This window comes from Arachis duranensis, chromosome 2, assembly GCF_000817695.3.
Source record: "Arachis duranensis cultivar V14167 chromosome 2, aradu.V14167.gnm2.J7QH, whole genome shotgun sequence".
Classification (NCBI taxonomy): Eukaryota; Viridiplantae; Streptophyta; class Magnoliopsida; order Fabales; family Fabaceae; genus Arachis; species Arachis duranensis.
In genome coordinates this window covers 65,836,326-65,836,836 of record NC_029773.3, presented here as the reverse complement: position 1 = coordinate 65,836,836, position 511 = coordinate 65,836,326, and positions in this window count along the sequence as shown.

The window sequence follows — 511 nt, the reverse complement described above, 5'->3', positions numbered from 1 at the left end:
TTGATTTTCAGTTGCTTGAGGACAAGCAACAATTTAAGTTTGGTGTTGTGATGAGCGGATAATTTGTATGCTTTTTGGCATTGTTTTTAGTATATTTTTAGTATGATCTAGTTAGTTTTTAGTATATTTAATTAGTTTTTAGTTAAAATTCACTTTTCTGGACTTTACTATGAGTTTGTGTGTTTTTCTGTGATTTCAGGTATTTTCTGGCTGAAATTGAGGGACCTGAGCAAAAATCTGATTCAGAGACTGAAAAGGACTGCAGATGCTGTTGGATTCTGACCTCCCTGCACTCGAAGCGGATTTTCTGGAGCAACAGAAGCCCAATTGGCGCGCTTTTAACGGCGTTGGAAAGTAGACATCCTGGGCTTTCCAGCAATATATGATAGTCCATACTTTGCCCAAGATTTGATGGCCCAAACCGGCGTTCAAAAGTCACCCTCAGAATTCCCAGCGTTAAACGCCGGAACTGGCACCAAAATGGGAGTTAAACGCCCAAACTGGCAGAAAA